This window comes from Rhipicephalus microplus, chromosome 3, assembly GCF_043290135.1.
Source record: "Rhipicephalus microplus isolate Deutch F79 chromosome 3, USDA_Rmic, whole genome shotgun sequence".
Lineage (NCBI taxonomy): Eukaryota > Metazoa > Arthropoda > Arachnida > Ixodida > Ixodidae > Rhipicephalus > Rhipicephalus microplus.
In genome coordinates, this window is record NC_134702.1 from 234627415 (window position 1) to 234652295 (window position 24881).

Sequence of the window (24881 nt, forward strand, 5' to 3'; positions counted from 1 at the left end):
TTCATTTTAGCGACAAAAACAGAAGCGAGACAAAAAGCGAGATTTGGCTTCACGTTCCACAGCCAGTTCAGTGAATCCCCAGACCACAATTTCCATTTTTCTGTGCTGTTCTCGGCTGTTTCGAAAGAGTTTTAGCAGGGGCTGGCAGAACCGTTACTGCTAGAACAAAAACCTGCGAATTGAGGAGATCTTTTGCGACGTTTCTAAAGGAAAGGGGCATGTGCCAATGCATTGCGAAAAAGACAGATTCTACAGCTTTCATTAAAGTATATAAGGTGGTGCGATTGCGTTGTGCCTCCAACTCGTATTTTGACATACAAGGTGCCGTCGCCCGTGCTACGGCGCTTATCTGTTGAGGGGTAGTTTTATACGTCGTATGCGCCAAACGCAAAATTTTAGTTCGATTTATACACCACACGGTCAATATGCACACTGCAGTGATCACGTTTGCAAAACGAATGAATCACTGGTTAAAAAAGACAAAAAAGGGCCTAGTGTTAGTAACAACTTTGACAGTTTATAAACGTCCCTGCATAACTGTGTGTTTTTTGTGCGTTTTTTGCGCTTGAGCTGCGCGCAGCAATTTTCGAACGCATAGACGTTCTTCCCCTGAATTTGGAACTTCTCGCTATAGCGTTCATTACTTAGCCCCTAATGCGAAAGTATGACCTTTTCTAACCCGTGTACTGCCAACGTATCTTTTTTAAAAAAAAAATTAGGTATTTGGTATTTCAGCCACACCAAATCTAGTATCTTACCAAATTTTTTTCTTTATGGGGCAATTTTTTCATCAGCATGCCATCACTAGTGCATTGTAGCTCAAGATACAATTTTTTATTTCACTTGGCGTGGTTCTTCTACCACTCCAAACTTTTCTTTGGGTCTAAAAGCTAGTGAGTCTGTTTAGAAAATAGTTTTGTAATAAAATATAATGAAACCAAACAGACCTTAATTTGTCAAGGTAGGAGGGGTAGTATGGAACAATTTTTAAGCGCACATGAAACGTGTGATGTCAGCATCGGCAAAAAAAAATTTTTTTCGGTGCAGGTTGATATTCTCTAAAGCCTTGTCAGCCGACGCCTCACTGTGAACAAAAGAACTATGCGCTTTGCGCAACCCGAAGAAGCAGAGTGCAGTGAGGTGTACCAATAAACGAAGTATAATAACAACTCCGTAGCTTTCAAACACCGGAAACGCCTCACCTCATGTTCAAAGCACATTGAAAGGGAAGCGAACATTACAAGTCCCCTATGACTTAACCAAGGTGGCCAGTATGTTCTGCTAAAGAGCTCATTGTGGCAGAATGAAGCCTTCTGCTGTAACTAGACTACCTTTGAAACATTTGAAAGGGATTTACAATAATAATAATAATGCAGAATTCATATAGAAAAACAAATATTTTCAGTCGGCCTATTTTGAACGCTGGCGGCTCTGTTTATTCGCGTGCATAAAATGAACACTCACCGATCCAAAGGAGCCGTAATTAATAGCTGGTGGACCTTCGTCGTAGTACAGAGGACGTGAGATAATGGCCGTCGGTATTACAAGAATGTTCGTGTAATATTCGTAGAACGCGTTGACTTTTGTCTCATCGTAAAGCAACGTTGTCGAGTCGGCCCACCGGTAATGAGACGAAAGCGAGAGAGTCTTGATCCACGATGGAAAGAGGCGGTCGGGTGGTACTTCAGGGTACGGTTCTGTTCAGTGCGAATTGAAATACGATCTCGAGCAATTTCGTATGAGCATCGCATTTGTACTTTGTGCACTATAGTGCGTGGTTCAACGAAAATGAAATAAACGAAACCCGCAACAAAACTCCCGAGCATCACTTCAATATAAACAATTTTAGGGGTCCGCTACCATGTTTGAACACTGCAATCAAAGTACCTCACCGCATCAGCTGGTGAGAATTTGTGACTACTAGAGTGTACATTTGCTCTCACGGTTATGCTAAATGTCAAACACCGCATGACGTTATTGTTTCGTGGGGTTGCTTGGTCTTTCTGACCAGTCACTCAGAAAAAGTGTTCTGCGTCCGCGTCACTGACGATCAAGGTGACGGCAATAACGAAGCAATCTTACTGCAACCAGTCTTGTATACGATCCTCAGTCATACCATTAGCCGCCGCAACATTATAAATGTGTGACGTGGCACGCAGCGCTATGTTTCGAATTACATGGCACGAAGCTCTCCGTAGGGGCCACCGATAGCAAAAACCTGAACAGCTCTCTACCGGAGGCAGTCACTGTGAAGTCACCACAAGCTTCCGGGTGCTACGTTATAGTGGCTTCACTAACCGAGCTCTGCACATCAATGCAAGTGCACCGAATCGCACCTAGATGAGCGTCTACGAACGCATCTCTTTACAGCGATGTCGCGGAGGTGACTTCGGACGCCAACGTGCGCTACATTTAAAGACGATAGCCTTTGTTGTTACTTGTACGCCAAAAATTTGGTCTTTTTGATTGTCTGTCACGAAATTCAGCCAGACAGTGAAAGTTTCGGCGCTTGCAGAGAGCGCAGTAATGTTTAACCTGTGGCTGCATTCATACTTATGAACATTGTGCATCAAAAAGCGAATATTGCGCATGTATTAGGAACAACACCAATACGCATGTAACAAAGGATGCGTTTCTTTACCTAGAAAAAACATAGACACGTAATTGTAGAGACTCTATGTTTCTTTGACCGCGCTGAAATTGCGAAGCTATGCACGTAAGAAGGCTGACAGAAGTGTATAGTCTGTCGCCAACATTTGCAGCGAAGCACGCAAATATGCGGCCGTTTTCGTTTCCTTTCACCCCTCTTTAACAGGTACTCCAAATTATATAAGCACCACTTCTAAATTACTGTGTGGCAACCTATGAACTGGGTGTATTGCACCAAAACAGATAAAATATACATCAGTAGAGTGCGCACTCATAACCTTGGGCGTCCTCATCCTCCAGAACGGCGAACACCACACGCATACAGCAAAGCCACGTTGCGCTAATTCATCAAATCACGTTTCTTTGTAAAGGCGGATCATTTTCCCGACTAATGCATTTTTTATAGTACCATGCACCCATCGTCACCAGTGGGAAACTATTTATTTATTTATTTATTTATTTACAGAGTACCTACATCGCCATATAACCATTACGTAGGGGGTGGGACGAAAAACAATCCGTACAAATGAATTTGTAGCAAGATAGATAAACGCACACAAAAACACTGTCAAACTTATCACAACATAATAAGGGATCACAAATACACTTTCATACACACAGAACATACATAATGCAAAAATAATTTCACAGCATAGAAAAAATAAATCATTATTTGTGTTACTAACCAATTCGTCAATTAGGCTGTTCCAATCTTTTTTGTTTTTGGAGAGAATGAGTAGAAAAAGGTATTGGATCAGCATTTGAAAGTTGATATTTTTTTGCTAATATCACAGTGAATGGATGTGGAGGGGAGTTGAACAAGGTAGCTATAGTGATTCACTCCTGTTTTAAAGTAATATATCTCTGCAACAGTTTAAGCCGTACTTTCTGTCTACGTACACGTAGTAGATCCCATCCCAAAGTGACCTTCATTTGTGAAACGCTGGCGTAGGGGCTATGTTTATTTAAAACAAACCTTGCCGCTTGATTCTGAAGTTTTTTATTTTATTTAAAAGATAGTTTTGGTGGTGGTCCTATAGTATGCATGCGTAATCAAGTATAGACCTGACCTGCAAGAATTTTAAAGTTTCTTTCATTTCGCGCGTCGCCTGTTTGAATTTTGTTCTAATAAAGTGTAACATCCAACTAGCTTTTGCTATGGCGGTGTCAATGTGTTTGTTCCCTGTAAATAATTCAATAAAATGAACGCCAAGACACTTAAAATCACAGTGTGTAATAATGAGTGCGCCATAGATGTTATATTGATGAAATGATTTGGATATTTTTCTTGAGAAGCTCACACTGGAACACTTTTCAATGTTTAAATTTATTTTCCATTTTTTACACCAGTCCGCTACGTGATCTAGGTCGGTTTGCAAAATGCGATTACCAGATTCAGTCGCGATTTCTCTGTATATGACACAGTCGTCAGCACATAATTTGATGGGTGACGTAATGTTTTCAACTATGTCGATCATGTACACTGGGAGCAGTAAGGGAACTAAAACGCTCCTTTGGGGAACGCCTGAAGTTACTGCTATGGATGAAGATTTGACATTATTTAAAACATTGAACTGGGTTCTACCATTCAAATAATTACGTATCCACGTTTGAACGTTTTTATTTATGCCCAATGCGGCAAGCCCTGAATATGAGAGCTCACGGGACGCAGTGTCAAAAGCTTTTTTGAATTCTATAAAAACCACATCTACACGACTATTTTTACCAATTGCTTTGGATACAAAATGCTGAAATTCTATTCGCTGTGTTTTAAAGAATAACCCTTTCGAAAGCCGTGCTGGGAGGGAGTAAAAAATAACGTCTGAATCAAGGAATTGGTATGTACAATCAGGAATATTGGTATCAATCAGGAATATCGGTAAATAAAGGAATATTGGTAAGTAAAATGCGTTCGAATATTTTGCAACTTACCGACATCAATGAGATTGGTCTGCAATTTTCTGTGAGTTTTTTATCTCTAGATTTCAAAACGGGTGTAACGTTTGCTGTCTTTCAATCATGGGTAATAAGACCAGTTTAGAGGGAGAGTTCATAGATTATACCTAATTATAGAGCATTAATGTCTTGAAACTCTTTGAGAATTACTGAGAACAGTCCATCAGGTCCAATGGCTATTGGTGCATCTAAGTGGCGTAATAATGAGTCGACGCCGCTAACTTCCATTTTAGTGTCTGGCATCATATTGCTCTGGGCGACATTGATCAGTAAAAATGCCTACTCGGCAGTTTTATGCAAAAAAACTGATTGAAAATATTGATAGAAACGTTCCGCCTGTGGTAGTCTGATGTCACGGCTTTGCCATCGACAGTTAAGGCTGGTATAGATATATATTCTTTTTGGTTCTGATTTATATGCTTGCAGAATTCGGGTTTTCCTTTAGGTCTTCACCTAATTTCACAAAGCAAGTATCTTGGGCACATTTAATATTTACTTTATTATAATATATATTTATATAGGCACTTGTGGTTTAACAAACTAAGTTAGCAGAAAATATTTTACACGCGCATCTAGCTTTCCCGACAAGTTTGCGCGTTTCTGTGGTACAAGGTTTATGCGTTTTCTTTTTACGCAAGTACCTACATGTAACATGAGTTTTGACCAATCCGAGTATTTTGTCGCGGAAAGTTTAAAACAGAGCTAACGAACAGCGTGCTTTTGACATATGCTGGAAAGTAGAAAAGAAATTTTCTAGTTCAGTTTATTAGCAACAAAATCTCTTGTGTCATAGCCTGACATATTTCTTCGTGGAGCCTGGGATGTCCATACACTCTGTACACCAAGCTCCGCGACAATGGCCCTGTGGTCGCTAATACCTGGGTACGCGGTAATCCCTGACACTATGTTTTGTTCATTGCAAAGCACCAGGTCTAAGATTGAGTTTTCTCGTGTAGGTTCAACACGTACAGTTGTAAGTCGCACAATCCGAGCAGTTCTTCAAACTCTGAGTATATACGAGAACCGTCACCAGTTACACATACCGCACTCCAACTAAAATTCGGCAAGTTAAAATCTCGCCCAAGAAATACGCTGTGTAGTAAACAGCTAGCACATCAGACGGCGAACTTAACGACTAGCCTCTGCCCGTTGGGTGATAGAATGTCCCGAACGCGACATTGTTTTCCTTGGGTAAAATCACGAAGCACCAGACGAATCTCGAGTCGTTTTCAAAAAAAAGTGCAGTGCTTGGGAATGTATTTGATATTAAAACAAACACTCTCCCGCCATGCCTATGTCTATCTTTCCGATAGACAGTAAAACCTGTTGGAAAGATTTCCACATTGCACATAGAGTCATCCAACCATGATTCAGTGCCCATTACAATTAGGGGCTTAATAATCGCTCTCAAGGACATGAAGCTATCGACTTTCTTTTTGTATGTGTCAGAGAACACTTTTAGAAAACTCGCATTGATTCATGTGTGGTGTTTAACTTACCGAAACCACAATATGAATATGAGAGACGCCGTAGTGAAGGACTTCGGAAATTTCTGTTTAAACTCGGGAGTGAAACATGCAACTGACAATGTATTTCTGGACAAATATACGCGACTTCTGTTACACACGTGAGGACACGGGTTATTAAAGATTCCAGGCTTTGATCTCACGCGCTTCCCAATTTCCTTTGTGTACCTAACCTTGGAAGTAAATATTGTCAACATGCAAGTGCGCTCAAAGTGGCCAAAGCTACGGCAAGGCGTGCTGTGTGAGTGCTTAGCGACGCGAGGTGCTTCGGCTGTACTCGTCTCAGAGACTGACGCTTGAACCTGACTCCACAGCACGTTTGTGCCCTTTACTTGCAGCTGCGACAGGTATTTGTACGAAGGACACGACTAGAGATGGCTGTGCTTAGGCACTTTCGTCACGGGAACTGCTCGAACTTGTTCAGGGACAAGATGTACTATTTTGCAGATCATCTTCTACATTATTTCGGCATTCAAACATCTTTCCGATACATGCCAGAATACATGCCAGAGAGCCGTTCAGCGAAAGAAGAGCAGGAGCTATGGCCCTCAAAATCTCGCATTGGTCGGGAAATATATTCGCATAAAGATATGGCTAGGCCCCTGATGAGTTTTGTCGCCATCTCCAGAAAACCTGCCACGAGAAAAACCGGGAAGCCAAACATATCATCTTAGGGTAGAAAACTTCCGAACGCTTGGCAAATAGTCTCGCCAGCCACACGTTGTGTGATGTTCACGTCAGGATGTCGGTGCATCATGCAGTCCGCATGGGGGACGTCAAAAGATTTATGAAAAGGTTGCAACTGATTAGAAATCTAAATGTTGAACATAAAGCAAAGCGTCCCACAGCCTCCAATTTTATTTTGCGGACTGTTTAGATTATGCGTTATGACTGAAATACAGCCAAATGAATGATGTACTGAAGTACTAGAAACTTTGCAAAATACTTTAGGATGCTTTGATTGAACGCCCATCCCCAATGTCAAGCTCTATTTCACTCGAACATCTAAACAAAAAGGAAGACAGTACTAACCGTAAAGTTTTTACACGTAGTCACCTTTAAGGCGTCCCCCTGCACTCCCGACGTAAGTCTTCATGTAGGCTAATTTCCTGATGACGACTTTTCGATCTTCGCCAGTGACCCAACTCGATGACTCAAATTCTTCACGAAAGGCCTCCCGAATATTGGACAACAATGTCTTGACTGCATCTATCATAGACGGATGGACCACTGCGTAAAATATGAGATAGTCACGATAAGAAAAAAAGACACCTGCTATGCCCACATATTCGGAGTCGATAACATTCAGTGCTAGAAAAGTGCGAGGCTACTCGATGTAAAGGTAACAGTTTCAAGCGCGACATGAGCTTTCGTAAGGATCAAATAGTTTTGCGAATTTGTCCGTGCAAGGTTGTTTATTAAGGGTGACAATTTACACTATGTGGACGCCCTCAACTCACTGATAATGGGGTGGAAGATGGAGCATGCATCACGGCAAATGCCAAATAAATATTAGAACCTAGAACATGTTCGTCACAACCTGGAACCTGAGACGTAAGCATTTCACCCAATGCAATATCAAAAGTCCTCGCCTGCCATTGCATGGGAAGACAGAGCGGCCATAACCCTTCGTTTGAAACTGCCTTAGCAGCCCCCTCAAGTGATAAAGACAAGGGAAGTTGCCGAACTCTACCTTGTGCTGTAAGTTAGCTGACCTACCAGGCACTGGTTTCCCTTGCAACCTCTGTGTTTTAATGAATGTGCACCACCACCATCCACTGACCCCTCGTCCCTCCTTGTGTGCACGCGCCTGTTCCTGTGCACGTGATGCCAGAGTTCTGAGCACATTGGCTCTGCCGCAACCCTAGTGCCTTGTTTATCGCTTGAGTTGTCTTTGCCAAAAAAAAACGGGTGTGCGCACTAAAATTCACACTGTGGCAGAGCTGAACGTTTCGGGGTAGTGACACGTTCGTTAAAACGAGGGTTTTGGTCTCCGGTGCTTTCGATCAACACTGGACTTGTAAGAATGGGACACAGCAATCGTACAACAGATGTATTATTCAACATCGCGCTGCAGTTGCGAACAAAAGTGATGTCTGGCCAACGCACGACAGCAGTTGGCCAAATTTACCATGACTTAGTTAAAACTATGGTTATCTAAAACCAGCTGGCACTTGGTTAACTTAAGCCAATGTTATTGAACAGAAAGGTCGAAGTACGCAGTACAAGTCTTTTGTGGCCAACATTAGCCTAGAACGACCACGCATTACGTGAAGAGCGCTAGTATTGCACGATAAATCAAGATTACATTTTCTTGTGTGTATCACGTGTTATATTTTATTGCATAGAAATACTGACCTTGCGGAAACAGTAGCTGTAGTTACGAACCAATAAGAAAACTAAAGGCGATTACAGATAGCTAGCTAGCTAGCTAGCTAGCTAGATAGATAGATAGATAGATAGATAGATAGATAGATAGATAGATAGATAGATAGATAGATAGATAGATAGATAGATAGATAGATAGATAGATAGATAGACAAACATATAGACAGACAGACAGACACACAGACAGCAGACAGACACACAGACAGACAGACACGCAGACAGACATACAGACCGACCGACCGACAGACAGACAGACAGACAGACAGACAGACAGACAGACAGACAGACAGACAGACAGACAGACAGACAGAGAGACAGACAAATTCGAGTTAGTGGTGTTTCGTTAGAAACCATTGAGCTTGTCCGGAGGCGTAGTTTAGCAAACTATGTTTTTACTGAGTTATCATTCGACGGAATAGGGAAAGCACATACGCCTCTTTCGTATGTACAATGAAAAGACAGATATTGGTTAAAACGAAATGATATTGAAGTTGCGACATTAGAGTGCATCGAAACTGCAGCTTCCTCCTGCCAATTTAAACATGAAATGCACCCAGCAATGTTTAGTAATTCATGCGTGTCATTAAGAAGTTGCAATACAGTACGCCTAATGTTATGAAGTGATTCAAAGAGAATTGAGGTGGTGTCGTATGATAATACTAAAAGAAAGCAAAACACCTGGAATGAAATATTTGGAAACCGGAAACTTTGTGAAGCCTTGCGCAAAGTTCACTAAACCGTGGCTCCTGGTGGCACCTTCGAGACATTGAAAATTTCAGTGAGAACTAAACATCTTTATTAATGCTATTGGCACAACATTCTCGATTACATTATTCTGGAGGATTACTCGTTGTGTGTACTGTTGAATATAGCGTCTTAACGGTTACTCAAGGTGCACATCATTTAAACTAATAATAAATGATCACACCTGTCTTAAAATATGAGCTGAGAAGTGCCAACTGCATCGTCTTGCTTGCATGCTTGTAGCAAGCGACACTTGCTTCTCTCCCTTGTGTCAACAAATGAGGCACCGTGTATGATACCAGCTGCCTGTATAGGCTCCAGGCAAACAGGTAACGAAGTCCATTTTCACCCTCGGTGATGTTAAGTACGTCCACAAGAACTTTCAGTGCGGGCTGCTGGACCATAATCTTGTCCTGTGCCGTATAGGTGCCGTTGGTGTACTTCGAAATGGAATTTACCCATCGTTCTGGTGCAGAATAAGAAAACAGGACAAATAAAGAACTCGAACGTGATCAAGAGCTTGACGAAAGTTTGTCTATTGGAGATGAAATAAAATTAAACACAGTCACTGTGTCTGATGAAATCATTTGACATTTCACAACCAGAGACAGGTTTTTACTAAGCTGAGCTGGACCAGAAGTCAGTTTAACTTAGCAAAGACTTCTAGCCCAGCCCAGTGAACAAAGAACCCGTTTGCAGCTCCGAAACATAACATTGTTTTGTCAGGCAAAGTCACGGTAAATGACCGTCTGTCATTTACCGTGACTTTGCGAAGTGGTACAACTCCAGAATTCATCATGTTATTTTTTCATAGTAAGCTGAACGTGCATACCACATTTACGACTTGGCAATGTAGTGGAAGTGCACACTAGCCTCCTTCAATCGTGTTCGCATTGCGTTTTCCACACTGTTTAAAACAAATGAAAATATCTGTGAAATCCGGTGAACCCATCCGCGTTTAGCAAAGGTATTTTGCCACTAAGAACAGGGCCTCGTAGGAAAACTACACGCACCTCTGTTGACGAAGGGCCTTGTGAAGTTGTGGAGCTCCCCGATGTCTACATCAAAAGGTAGGTCAGGGTGATGTCTATTCAAAACTTGCTTTACTGCAGAACAAAAAACACACAGTTGATATAGAGATAATTTGCGAAATACCTGTTTTCATTGCTGTATATTCAATATTGAGAAACCGCATAGCTTCCTAGCAGAAATGAATCTTATAGCTGGAGACTAAGCTTAGTGAAAACTTTATTTGGTTTATTTCTATCTGAAGGGAACTGAGATAGCACCGAATTTGACGAGACTACGACAAGTGACAATCTAAATGAAATTTCATCAATCTTGAAAACAGGTGTGTGAATTCAACATGGTGGCAGTCATACTAAAATGAGTTGATTTCAAGCAGGAACAATAGTATTCGATTTATTTCACAGTAACCAGTCAAGTTTAGTGGCACTTCTAGACACAAGTATCATGGTATATTATTTGTTTACTCGATATTATTGCATGTAAAGAACGGGTTACATGCTACATAAAGAACCAGCTGATCCCAAAGTAAAAAACTGCCATGCGGACATCTCATAATTAGTGGCGTATATAGAAGGTAACAACAGCAGACGCTAAATGTGTGAACAAATAAAAAAATGCCTGGCGTGTACTGCACGTGCAGAATTGTCTGAGCAAAAGGTGAAAGAACGGCCTTTCAGAGCCTTTTTCTAACACTGTTTTAGTAACTACTAGAAGCACACTTGCTGGGTACCGACTACACCATACATTATCACAATTTTTGAGTAGGAGGCTGCCATTAACCCCTTTGTCATTATTTGCGGAAGCATGACTTGCACAACACACTTGCTAGGAAATTCGTGCAATTTTTAAGTAGTTTCTGAATACGATAAAAAATTATGCCTGAAGTAGGAATGCGCCAAATTAAACGGGTGAAAAAGAACAAGCTTTTGTAATGACTTTGATCATTAGACGACCCACCCGTTACGCTATTCACAATGTGTGACACCTGGTTGTTCCTTCGGTTGCGTAAAACGCTTTTAAACGGTTTATTACACATATTAACGCGATTACCTTCTAGACATCTAGCCTATCTAAAGCCAGTTTGAAAATGAGCTACAAGCACAGGCCTGGCTCAGTGGTATAATACTGGGCCGGTACGCAGCGGACAAGGGTTTGACGCCCGCTGTGTCCTTGGTGTTAGTTTGTATTGAGTCAGCTTTTCTTAGTTCTTGCCAAATTGGTTACGGACACTGGCGACGAACAATTACAGCGGCGCACGTGACCCGTGTTCTGGTCTCATCACAGAATTTGCTGCAAAAGGCAAATAAAGTAGAACGATGCACGCTAAAAAAAAGCTAGGCCTGCGTGGAACGCGCAGCACAGACACAGCGAAAGCTAGAAGAGTGGCCTTCCAGAGCGCGTGACCCGAGTTTTTATATCGTACCATATTTCGCTGTAAAAAGATGTATACATACCATGGCAGCATTTCGGAGTACTTTGCGACACGTTGGAATTAGTGATTTTGGTGACTTGGACTATTTGTGCTTCGTACAACAATATTTTGTCTATGTTCCTTTGTCCTGTTATCTGTTTTTTTTGGTGGTCTTCCTAATACAGTGAATTTCATGCTACAGAGCTTTCATCAAGGCTTCAAACAAGTTTACTTGTAGTGATTCTAAATAATAAATTTTTATCTTCGGTTTTTTTAGAAAAAGGGCACGGACGAATGTTGCTACAGTTTGTGAAAAAATAACCTTGAAATGCCGAGAAATGTCTGAGATGTCGTGAAAACACCTGCATTGTAGTTATTTTTTTAACTTCGTCTCTCTCAAAACTATAAAAATATAAAGCACGATAATGGAAGTAGGAAAAGCTCACAATCGCCAGAAGCGTCGATTGGAGGAAATTTCAGTAATTAATCATTGCACCAAAAGCTATCTCATTTTTTCTGATGTTCCTAACGTGTTGAACTGCTTATTTACAAAGTGAGTCTTTCCTAATATTTAGGCGTTGCCCAGTGTGATGCGTAATCTTCATGTCCTAAGAAAAAGACACTAGGGCTAAGTGGTTACCACAACTCTAAATTATCTTCATGTACCTTCAGAGCCTTAGTGCTTGTGTAAGCTTCAGACTTGTTGCCATTTCGCTCGAGAACCCAGCCGTGATTTTTTATCTGATAAAGAGTGTGATTTCAACAATCAGATGTTGCGTAATAGGTTTTCATAAAACTATTTAGCTACCGCATGAAGTATAAAAGATTCTGCGGACAGAAGATGCTGCGAAGGACTGCCTTGCACGCTCTGCGTACTCCGCTCTGTCCAGATTGGTATCAGTACACTAGCAAATAGTCACGTCTCATCTTCGTTTAGGTAACAATAATTGGTCGGCACAGCAATAAAACAACTTGCGGAAACTATAAAATAGCAAGGACTAAATGCAGTTCTGTCAGCTTGTTTTTGCAGACGACAAGATCAGAAATTCTTTTGACGCAGCAAAGCCGTATCCGGCAATGTTTACGAGGTTAGATATTCCAAAGTGTCCAATAATTAGACAACGCACCCTTTGAACGCAAAAATTTGCATTTGTTTTACATAACAGACTCTCTAGCAAGGTATCATTGTGAGAAGTTCAACTACACAACAATTAGGTCTGTTTAAAGGCTACCAAAGGAGCGGTTTTGCAATTCGCCATATTTCACACCACATTTAGTTCTGAAATACGAGTACGATACGTGGACAGGGACAGCGATGTGTAGACAGTGGTATTGTGAATCATCAGTTCACCCAACAAACCATTTTGATACTTTTACGCTACAACAAAAGAGTCACGCTGTCATTAAAATAGAACAATTTCGATATATCCTGTGCTCAAAATGCAATATTTTATGCGTTCTAGAGGTGGTAGTTAATCCAAATAAACAAGAATATTTTCTACCTATAAAGCAATTCAGGACAGAAAGCAACAATTTATTTTTACGTTATGTGTAATTTATACGATTATGGCACGTAGGAGTACTCCAACGTAAAAAATACAAGCAAAATACAAGAACAATTTTACCATTTAGATAAACGTTTTATTCATCCTGTAGCGCTATTGAGAGACAGCTAAAAAAGAATACTCTTTTACTTAGTATTCTCAAAGCTTCAATTGTTTTATAAATTATCTCATCATGACGTCTTCAACTAATGGTTGTGCGAATAAAGTAAGAGTGCAAGTAACTTCTGGAAATGCTGTGAACAGTGAAATACGTTATCGCCGCTATTCATCGCGCTACTGGATTAAAAAACAATGTACCTCAGTGGAATAGTTGGTTTGGCCTTTCGCTTGTTTTTCTTGCAGTTTGTGTAGCCCCGTGTGTTGATATCTGCTCATAAGTGAAAATTTTCTTGATTGTAAACAAAAAATTGGCACATCCCACGTACAAAAGGAATCGACGATATGCGAAGCACGAATGAGGAAGGTTAGTATGTCTCTTTAAAATCAGCCCAACGTTACAAGACGGACGGAAAATATGCTGTACATACCTTCTATGTCATGATTATAATGTTTGGACTTGTCATTTGGATTCGTTTTTTATTGCATTCACGTGATACGAAATTCGGTATATGTGGAGATAGAGAAACAGCCGCAAGCACGCTATGAGTGTAGTATGTAGTCATATTTTTAAATTACACGCATGTCATCATTATTATGCTTGGAAATAATCCATTCACGTCACGTGATGCGAAATATGGCATATGTAGAGATGGCGAAACAGCCGCGAGCGCATCAGAAGCGTCGTATGTAATGTTCTTACATGTCATGCGTATCATGATTATAATGTTTGCAACAGTCTTATACATTCGTCATTCATTGACATCACGTAACATTAAAATTGGTATATGTGAAGCTAGCAAAACGACCGCGAGCGCACTATACGCTTTGCATGTAGTAATGTTTTTCATGACCGACATGTCTTGATTATATTGTTTGGAAGTGTCAATTACCTTCGTCATTAATACACGTCACGTGATTCGAATTTTTTCTATGTGGAGCTAGCGAAACGACTGCGAGTACGTCATGGACATTGCATGCAGTCATGTTTTATATCACACGCACGTAATGATTATCATGTTTGGCCATCTCATTTACCCTCATCTTTCGTTCGCGTCACGTAATACCAAATTCGGTATACGTGAAGTGAGCGAAACAGCCGTGAGCACATCTTGAGCGTGGTATGTTGTCATGTCCTTACATGATACGCATGTCATGGTCATCACGTTTTGACCTGTCATGTACTTTCGTCATTCATTGACACCATGTAACACCAAATTTTATATACGTGAAGCTAGCGAAACGAGTGTGAGGGCGCTATGAGCGTAGCATGTAGTAGTGTTTTACATGACACGAATGTCAGGATGGCTATGTTTTGACGTGTCATTTACGTTCGCTGTGCGTTTGCGTCACGTAATACCAAATATTGTATATGGAAAGCTAGCGTAAGGGCCGTGAGCGTATCATGGGCATGGCGTATAGTCATGTGCTTACATGACACGCATATTATGATTAACCTGTTTGCACCAGACATATAACTTCGTCATTCATTCACGTTCCGTAATGCCGAATTTGGTATTGTGATGCTAGTAAAATGGCCATAGGCGCGCCATGAGCGCACAGTCATGACTTCCATGACACGCATGTCATGATTGCAACGTTAAGATCTGTATCTTATGTTGGCCGCGCATTTATGTTTCAATTTGGAATATGTCATGTGAAAAAAACCTCCGCAAGAGCAGCTAGACCATAAAATTTAAATTATGACATAGAAGTGATTATTTTTATGTTATGACTAGTTACTTGCGCTCTGCTCTTCATGCCATCTTGTTATTCTATACCGATTTTGGTATTGATATCATTTTTGAAAAGGCCAGGAGAGCTGAAAGTCGCAGGCGTTTAGAAAGATAGATACGCTCAAAGTGGCCGAAGTTCACTATGATTGAAAACAGACCAAAAAACTGGCCACACTTGCCGTCTTGCTGCCATTATAATATATTTATATATGTATATATATATATATATATATATATATTTACTTAGTTTTTTTAGAACAAAGCATGACTTCAGAAAATAAGAAACTCAAAAAGTTTTTTAAATCAGTACTACCAAGTACTATTATTATGCACGCATATGTTATTTCATTCAAGCAATTTGATTAGGAGCCACTTATTTGTTACACGATTTGAACTCTGCGATTTCAATTTTTCAGTGTCACAAACCTAAACGCTTTGTATTCAATGAAGCACAGAAAAACAAAACGCTATCATAAAAGCAAAAGCTATACGTTTCTGTTCTTGTACGGGAACGTTGTTCTAAAATAAAAAAAAACACTTGTACCAGCAGTGCGGACATGTATGTAATAAAAAGGGACGTACGAAACGTGTGTGCATATGTGTGAAGTTTCCCTCATTTTGATGGAGTCTTCGCACCGTTATGTGAACGCACTCACGTTCTAGCGCGTTCCGGCCTCTGTAAGGGTCTGCGTAAAACGCTGTGGCCTCTCCCCTTCACACTCTATCAACAATAATGGTATGGTGTCGGGGAACGAGATTGTGCACGTTCGCGATGAACCAACACGCTGTGTTCTAGTCAGCACGCGCTGAAACGCGCTAATGTGTTCGAACCTGCCTAAGTAACCGTGTGCGCTCTCTCAGCAATCACGTGATTTCGTCTGCGAACTAGAGTTTGCAGACGCGTGATTAATGCACGGGCTCCCACGTGGTTTGGCAATAAACCCACGCGGCGCACACCGAGAAGTGTGCGGGGCGAGTAAGAGCAAAAAAAAAGAAAAAACTAGAGAAACCATGCTGCCCTTCACCTGCGAAAACGCGTTAACATAGGGGAAAGCGCTCGTGATGAACGCCAATACAGTCTTCGCTTGGTTCGCTGTATACAACGCCTGGAAAGTTTTTTCCCAGCTTGTCTTTTACACTTTTAGAGGAATAAGTAAACTTGGTTGTTGGCACCCGTATTACTTACACATCGTAGTTGCCTTAAACATGGGCAATGCACTCGCTGAAACCCGGACCATATGAATAGAACCTCATCATTTTAGGCGTATATTGTCAGAAGGCGGTTCTCGTGCTAGCTGATGTTCCACTGAGCAAATTAACAAGTGAGAGTAGTGACTTTAGGAGTGGCCTCGATTAGATGATGCATGTAGGCAGTAAGTCCTCTGATTTTTCGCAAACTCTCTTCGCGCGATTTCTCAGTGAAGAGGCCACGGAGGGTTTCTTAGAAACTTGGTTCGCAGAAATAAAATGCGAACAGCCACCCGTGTGCTTGCTTTTTCGGTGGATTCCGTACGACATGTTTTCTCCTTCGCGCTTGACGGGGATGTCGAAGAAAGGAAATTGACCGTGCTTCTTCTTCTCTACGGTAAACTCAATTGCAGCACTCAAGTATGTAGTGGGGTTCAGCGAACGCATTCGACGCCTTTATTTTTGATTACTCTGAAGCAATCATTCATAATATGTAAAAATGTCTTTGGTCCTGGACTAAGCGAACTAAGTGTGCGTTGTTCAAGAAGTTTTACCGTCAGATTTGCTGTGGTCACATAGACGAAAAATCCCGTTGATGCCCCATGGAGATGCTTGTAAAAGCAACCCTCAAACGGGAAGTACGCGTGGTCGAGGCAAAATGTCAAAAGATGCCGCTAACTTGGCATTGAAATAAGTACACGCTTGAAAATCTGTCAGTTTTGAGGGCTGAGACACATTCGTCAAGAACGAAGTCAGTGGGTACGCTGCTGAATAAAGAGTTGCTGTCGAACGATACCAGGCTATCGCCGTCTTCGAGGGTGAGATAAGATGGGCGGCATCACCCTTTAGAGTGGTGAAATCCTGGTGCGTTTTGGCATGCAGTCATTATTCAGCAGCATACCTATAGGCTGGGTAGCTTGGCGCATGTTTCTCAGCTCTAGAAACAGACACAACCTTGTCTGACCATACCTATTCAAATCCAGCTATTGCGGCGAAACCAATGCTCTGGATCCATGTTCTCACAAAACGTCTTGGCCACCTCCCTGATTATTTGCTTGATTTGTGTGCGAGAACTCAGAGGACCTACTGCCGGTGGGCACCACGTGCATTGGGCTCTCTCCTGACGTGGCTACCCTGACTCGTTCGGGCACTCTTTGGAACCTCAGCTAGAACGTTCATCACATTCCGGCAATTGTCGCCACAGAAAACGCGCTTCTGTTTCACATTTTCCTGGTAATAGCAAACCACTTCCTCTTGTTGTATGCGCCTAACGTCATGCTGCTAGCCTACGTACCAAGAAACAAGTCGAGACTTTGCCTTCTGAGTGTAAAAGGCACGCTACCAAGAGCAAAGTTTCCAGGCATTGTCTAGAGCATCCCGTGCGCACACTGTAATCACAGTACCATCGGAGAGACAGATAATTTTCAGTAAGGACCTAAATATCATATGCATGACGTAAAAAAGATGGAGGTCTCATGGAACGCGCTGGCAGGACATGCGGAAATGTCTAGAGAAACATACATTAGAATGACACAAGAACAACACAAAGAGGAAAGAATGATAATCTAGGTTTCATGTGGAATCTTTCGCGATCCAGAAAATGCTGCACAATTACCGCGACGAAAACTTCCCACACGTGTACAATGTTGCTTACAATAAATTTTAACATTCATGACTTGACTGCTCACACACGTTTTATTTTTTTATTTGTGCACAAAGCTCCTGTACAGGAGCCAAATTGTGTTGAATTGGGCTCCTATCATCATCGGCGTCTAATTCTGGTTGTCTTCATGTCTGTTCCTCACCACACGAGTTTCTATCAAACGACTTATTTCAGTAAAGCACATTGTAGAACGTTTAGTTGTCAAGTAATGTGACACTTGAGTGAACGTTCATGAACATCAAGTGATAAGTTCCAAGGCTCTCCGCTGCAACTTCTTCCATCTTCATATTGTTGTTTTAGAACGTGCAACTCCATGAATTCTAGGTGAAACACTCTTGTTGCAAAACTATAAATATGACACATTTTTTCGTTTTTCATTATGCGTGGTACTTTCTGCAACCATTCACTATCAATGTTTCGGAGAACATGCGCCTTTCAAATTGTCCAATAGGACAAGCTTACGTTCTCCATGTTAATTTGAACGCCTTTATTGCAATTGTCGTTGAGCACTTACAGGGTGCAAGAACTCATGTAGGTTTATCAGGTAACGTCGCTTTTACCTCAGACTACAACAAAGCCACGCAATTATAAAGGAAAAACCATAACTGAACTCTTGATTTTTTCAGATGTTATGTGCCCTTAACACCTCCTCTTAAAATTCCTCACCTCCTTGACCTAACTTCACCTTTTTTATAATGAAAAATTAAATTTCTTACAATGGTTCTCGTATTGAACAATGACCGAAGACAGCACAGTTTCACGATCCGGCTCGACACCATAGAGGTTCAGTAAGCTGGCGTAATAATTCTTCTTGGCACTCTCCGGATAACGTCCGGGACGGTTTAGCCACACCCTTTCTTCTTAGCTGAAATACAGCTGCCAGAAAAATAGAGATATAAAAAATTTCTACACGAATTCTTTAGAGGTGACAAATTCGTGTTCAGTTTTTCTAGTAAAAAAACAAGGAAAAAATGCATTTGATCTTCACACATCTGTGAATTTTGCGTCCCTCTCACCATACCTCCAGTCTTTTTCCAGCAACCTGCTATGACAAGGGTTTTTAATCACTTCATTTCATCTAGTCGTAATTTCGGAGCTTGTATGTGCGCCATAGAAAGGTATTGCGTACAAAGTAAATAATCACGTGTGAGTTTATCCCTGTGACTATGTCTCCATTCGCAATGCACATATACTCTTGCGCCTCCAAGCGCAATTCAGGGACGTCCTCTCAAGGATGGTCAGTAGGCAGACGCTTCCTTGTTTGATTTGTTGTGCAAGCGCCAGTGTTAAACCATTTGCATGATACGAGCACTAACCACTTTGAATGTTTCGTGCATCAGTGAATGAGGCAGATCATACGTGAAACGCTAAATTTAATTAGTTTTCTCGAGACGTGAAGTTTCCGTGACGTGAAAACAGCGACTACTCGCGGCAGCACGCAAACCTCATCACAAAGGTACTTTTTAAAAGAACTGACGCCATATGCTCATTTTCGATAAAGCGGAGTGTCTGGCACTAAGGCGCAAAATGGGGGCGCGCACCGAGTACTTCCAATACAAATTAGGCGTTTTCGTCAGGATATCATCGCTCAGTGTTTCGGCGGTGATAGCAGGAGTCACACCATGCAGTTTTTCTGGCGTTTAGTTGCGCGCGCTGTTGGAGAGAGTGAACGAGTGGCTGGTAGGTAAAAAATAGCGCACGTGCGCAGTCGTTGCTCTCGAGCTTTGCCGACAGCTGTCATAAGAGGTCTCAGTGCTGTTTAACAAGCATTCACGAGGTCCGCAGTTTTCGGACAACCCGTGCTTTGAACTGATTGAGAAGTGTATGTGCATATGGGCCCTTGCTGCCACCGCTGCCAAATCGGGCGGCAAACCACCTTCGCCGGCAGACTATCCCCAATACCTCCTGCGCTCACAAACGACGCACCCTAACTAGAGCTTGGGTTTTCTATATTTTACGCAGTTCATGTCCCCGAAAAAAGACATTTTCGATCCTCTACTATCATTTTAAAATAACGAAATGAATCAATAGATAAAAGCATTTCTCAGATTTATCTGCTCTAGTGGGGCGTGCCGAGTGGAATGATGGGCTGAAACAAGGGCTAAACAGGCGCTTTAGTCTACCCTAAAGCTATGTGACAAGGTGCAAAAATATCACATAATACTACATACTATAATGCGCCATGCAAAGCAGCCTGCTATTTTCTTTGGCGTTTTCTGGCTTTATGCTGCACGCTCAGGTAGTTTTGGCAGACTGATCGTGGGCACAGCATTCGAAGAGAGCTTAAGTTCCTATTGGGGGTTAAACGGGATGTTCGCCTTGAATTGTGTGCGTTATAATGCAGAGATTGCTTCTTCCGGAAAATGCTTCACGCACACATCGTCAGTAGGCCACAAGACCCTGTGCGTTCTCGGATCCGGCCATCGCCACTTATCCGAATGTTCTATACTCCGTTTCATACATCATGTGCAACGCTGTCAAAGCTAGCGCTCTTGTTTGCGCTGTGTACTGCCGCGACCAAAAAGTAGTGCGTCGCTTGGGGTGTACGAGAATCAATAAATGCTTCTCGGGAAACTTCTAAGCATACATATTTGTCATCAGGTTAAAAAGCAAACACCTGTGTTCTCGGATAAACAATCCAAATATGCGAGTTGGTAATTTATGTTTGTCGCTTTCGTATCAGGTTTTCGCTCTCTGCGCGACCCGCGCCGCCGTTTTTTTTTTACTTGTTGTGGCAGCTTCGTAAAAATGGCGTCCAGCCTGCGTCCTCGACCACCTCTCCTGCGCGAATTTTTTCGAAGCTTCGCACATCAAAGCTGTCAAAGCACGCCAAGCAAGTAATTGCAAATGTGTACGCCCGTACCAGGATGCGTTTCCCGGAGAAATCTGTGCGGGAAGTGCTGAGTGTTGTGACCGAGGACACTGGAATATCTTCCCGTACCGTGGCGAAATTGAAGGCGGAGCGTCTGCGTGGGCCTTTGGTGTCACCAAAAAAACGAGCTCGCGAGGTGAAGATTTCAAGCTCGCGAACCGTCAAACATGACAGCTTGACAATCCATGCCATTCGTCTGAAAGTGCACAGCATGTACGCTAAGAGGGAGATCCCAACACTGGACAGTGTGATAAGGGCTGTCAACGAAGACGACGACTTGCCGAACTTCACGAAAACCACCTTGTGGAGGCTAATGAAGGACATCGGCTTCACCTTTGCTAAGAGAAAACGGTATCTTGCGCTGATCGAGTGCAGTGACATCATTGCCTGGCGTCACAGGTACTTGCGGGCGATCAAGAAATTCCGAGGACAGGGCACGTGGGAACCGTTATTTTCATATTTCCTTACGCAGCACATGTAGATTGCCTTGATATAACACTTGATATTAGCATTGCAGCTTTATAATCGTAATGGAGAGTATTACATATGAATTACAACCTGGAAAAAAGAAAACGGTTAAGCAAGGTAATTGCTTGCAGGTCGCATTTCAGGACTTTTGTTTTGTTGGGTAGGGTTATTTGCCTCAATCGGTGAGAGTTATTCGCTAAATCTCCGCTGTTTGGTGCGGTACGCGCTCATTCCCATGAAAGATGCGAGTTACTGGCAGCATTGTTGGGAATTTTGGTGTCTGTTTTTGTTTCCATTTGTGCAAAATGATAGCGACGGCCAATGAATTCTTACCGAATACCGCATGTGTGACATGTGAACTTGCCATGAATCAGAACTGACAGCCAAATGCCACCTACGTGCCGAATTAAAGCCCGACTAAAGAAAGCACTGACGCCGACCGTTTTTTTTCCTCGATTGACGCTAAGCAGCTGTTTGCGAAAGAGCAGTCAGCATATGAGTGGGTAACAAAGAAAATAGAATATGCATATAAATGATTTTTGTACTTTTTGCTCAAGTTGTCCATTGCAGTATTTTCGACTATGGTCATGCCAAGACTCAAGCTGCTGCTGTGGGTATGTTTACTTGTGTGCGCTAACTCGTGCGCTCGTTCGTTTTGCTTTGTACAGGTGCATCATCTACTTGGATGAAACATGGGTCAACGCAGGGCACACGAAGGAGTACGTTTGGCAGGACACGACTGCGAAGTCATCGCAAGATGCCTTCCTCAAAGGTCTGACGACAGGATTGGCTGCACCCTCGGGCAAAGGGGCCCGTTTGATCCTCGTACATGCTGGCAGCAGTGCAACTGGTTTCATTGAAGGAGCTGCTGACTACTTCCGAGCAAAAAAGGGGGGCAGCGCTAACTTCCACTCTGAGGGATGGCAGATACTTTGAGGAGTGGTTCACCGACAAGCTTGTGCCAAACATTCCGCCTAATAGCGTTATTGTCATGGACAATGCGCCATACTACAGCGTAGCTCTTGAGAAAGCACCTACCAAGTCGACGCGCAAAGCTGATATTCAGCTTTGGCTCACAAAGAAAGGTGTTCCGTGGTCAGAGGACATGATGAGAGCTGAACTGCTGGAACTTTCCCAAAAGGTCAACACACCCAGTATTGTGTACCGCATCGACACTCCACTCTGGCGGCTACCCACGGCCATGAAGTGCTTCCTGTACCACCATACCACTGCGAGTTCAACCCAATCGAGCTTGTTTGGAGCCAGGTAAAGGGGTACATCGCAGCACGGAATACGGGTTTCACTTTGGCTGAAGAAGAGAAGCTTCTGCCAGAAGCACTGGCATCTGTAAAACAGTAAAAATGGCAAAACTGCTGCGCTCATGTAGAGCAAGTTGAAGCTGAAGCTTGGGAACGGGACATGATTGTGGATAGTGAAATCAAACCACTTGTCTTCTGCATTTGTGATTCGTGCAACTCCTCCTCCGATGAGTCGGGTGCTCAGTTCAGTGATGACGAGTTTTGTGGCATTGAAGAACTTTGCTGACTTTCGAGGAATGTGCGGCCTGTCAGTGGTGGCTTTGTTCATGGGGGTCGACTGGTTGAGCTGGATTGTGGACACCTTTCTAGCGAACCTGCTCGTGCTGCTTCATGCTGAGCTCATTCCCCAAGAAGGCTGTGTTATTATGACAAAGCAAAGAGTGCTTCCTCATCGTCTGATTTTGTGTGTTGGGTTTAACGTCGGCAAGTGACCCGGGCTAGGAAGGACACTGCACTGTACTGCTCCCTAATAATTACCTTATGTATGTTTTGTTGTGAAGTGCAAACGTTCGCAATGGTCACATGACCTCTGTAAAAACTTAGTATAAAAAAGGAAAAAAAAGAAAATGTCGGAACCCACCACGACATCGGCCAGAGGTGCTCATCTGTAAATAAAGTTTGCATTTTTTAAACCACAAAAGTCGTCATCTGTTTGGAATATTGGTCCATCGCACGCAATGAGTATTGCCACTGGATGTATGTATGTATGGAACAAATCTTGAACTTTTTGAACCAGTACAATTTTTGGGCACTGAATTACCCTATACCATAAAGATTTTCTCAACCGAGAAAAACAGGCGTTATCCAGGTTTTTATAAAAAAAACGATTGACGCATAAATTAAAATTTAGAGTTTCGGCCGAATAACAGCCTAGCTAAAACTCTCTTTCGAACGATAAAAAAAGAAACTCTTACTTGCGGGAAGGATGATGGGTTGGAATTATACTGAAGAAATAAATCGCGCATAACATTTCACAAAAATGTCGCATATATTAAGACAGTAAACGGGCGAATACCAAGTCTAGGAAATGTTTTATGCGTTTGTGTGCCAAAATCACTATTCCGAGCTACACAAATTTGCTTTCTTCCCTTTTCTCTGAATAACATATCATTCGTTACTCGCACGAAGTGCGTCGGAATACCGCACAGTGCAGTGGAAGGTCGATTCCGCACTGTTTTGCTAAAACTGAACAGGTTTCTCTGCCTGCGGCCCGTTATAATCAATAACCTGCTGAGTGTTTAAAGAGCGGCACAGAAAAGTGGATTATCGGGGCAATGACGAAAACAAAAGTTGAAGGTGAGCACCTGTCGTTAACCCAGCCTCATTAGAGCTGCTGTGCTACCTAATCAATGAATTGACGTCATCTTACACGCAGTACTCGCTCACATCAACTAGGTAAACCGTCAATGCGGTATATTCGCGACAAAATCGCCATGCTCGTCAAACCTTGGTGCCAGCTCAGCAGGTTCCGGCCCTCACAAGGGAACACGGTATGCTACAAATGAATAGATACGTGCAGTTCACTTCCGCGTGCAAGTAAGTTGAAGTTATTGAAAAAAAACAAGATTTCGAATTGAACTCGCAAAAATTATAAAAAAATTGGCACCACGTAGATTCGAACCCATGCACTTCAAAACTACGGTAAACTCTCCGGAGCGACGCGTCAGACCACTCGGCTACGAAACCGCGTGGAGCAACACCTCGTGTTTTCCTTACGGACTACTTGCCTAGCCTTCACAGCGTTGCACCTGACGTATGAAACGGAGTATAGTTCACGTGGAGTCTTGCAAAGTGCCACAGCTTGCGTTTTGGGAATACGACAGGTTTGACCTATTTCTTCAAGACCATTAAGGCGTATTTGAAGTTAAATGCATCGTCGAGGTGCGCGTGCATGAGTTACGAAACAGAAATCATCAAAACAAGTGTTAGGGCTCACAGCCATAGTGTCTAGCTTAAATAACTAAATGTCATACACACAAATCTTCTTTCGCGTGCCGATTTCGTAATGAGCGCCACGCTAACCCCTGAAACGATAGTGTTAGTTTACAAGGTACCTTTTAGCTATTAACCCACCCCCTTTCCTTCACGCTACAGTATTATCATCTCGAATTGCGTAGCTAGAACTACATGTGGATCAAAATCATCGCTAAACACGGTCTAATCGGTGTACGTGTACAGCCGTAGACGTGCTGTGATTGCTCAACACATTATTTTTGAAAACGTCTCGATTAGAATTAAACATCACTACGTCGACTGATCACTCGCTAGAAA

The 24881-nt window shown here is 42.3% G+C and overlaps 1 long non-coding RNA gene across 1 annotated transcript; it reads right to left on the bottom strand.

The window, feature by feature from the left end:
• Nucleotides 1-6000: 6000 nt before the first annotated feature.
• LOC142804167 (uncharacterized) lies at nt 6001-13480 on the bottom strand. Its single transcript, XR_012894484.1, has 3 exons — nt 10277-13480; nt 9448-9729; nt 6001-7361 (listed from the first exon to the last, which is right to left on the bottom strand). It is a non-coding gene; the product is annotated as an uncharacterized LOC142804167 (long non-coding RNA).
• Nucleotides 13481-24881: the final 11401 nt, after the last annotated feature.